Consider the following 857-nt stretch of genomic DNA (forward strand, 5'->3'; position numbering starts at 1 on the left):
GACTTTTTCCCATCCTCAGACACCTCAGACAGGCTCATTCTCTTTTTTTCTGTGGGAAGGTGGAAAAAGACTCAAATCCAACCAAGGACAACATCTGCATGGAGTTTGTATGTTCTCCCTGTGTTTGCGTGGGATTCCTCCCACACCACAAAAACATACCAATAGGGAATTTAGATTGTGAGCCCCAATGGGGACAGCGCTGGGTAATATGTTGGCGCTATATAAGTAACTGAAATAAATAAAAATACCACTACTCCAAAATAATTAGAGATGTCAGCTCTCCTGGCATTTGCTTTAGTAACTACTATATATCCTATGAAATTACATTACTGTGGAATCTTTTCTTATAACTATGCATTGTGTTGTTCCTCTGTTATTCCTCCTGAAAATAGATGAATAAATTGACCACTGTTCGTTATTATTCCCCTCATCAGTACAGTGTGTCCCTGCACAGTCAACACTGATTGGACAGTTTGAGTGTGTAGGGACTCGCTCCCATTTGACAAGGGGAATAGGAACACCCAGTTGTCAACGTATAAGTAAAGTTTCCAGGAGTAATAATCAGAGGAACGACAGAACACATAATTCCAAGAAAAGATTCTCCAGAATTGTTATTTTATAGGCAATGCAAGACAAGCTGACAGGTCCTCTTCGAGAATCTTATGGTAGATACTGAGCCTATCTGTTTGGCCTCTCTTCACACACGACCTGATTGTCTCCTAAATATTGGACTGTGTGCGTCCAATAACACAGCAAACTTTTACCTTTGAAAGATCTTTATTTCACGTAGTGCAAAACAGTCCAATCTATGGCATTCAAGTGTAGTATCCTATTATCAGACACAAAACTGGCCAATC

Source organism: Rhinoderma darwinii, chromosome 8 (assembly GCF_050947455.1).
Source record: "Rhinoderma darwinii isolate aRhiDar2 chromosome 8, aRhiDar2.hap1, whole genome shotgun sequence".
In the NCBI taxonomy this organism is placed as follows: Eukaryota; Metazoa; Chordata; class Amphibia; order Anura; family Rhinodermatidae; genus Rhinoderma; species Rhinoderma darwinii.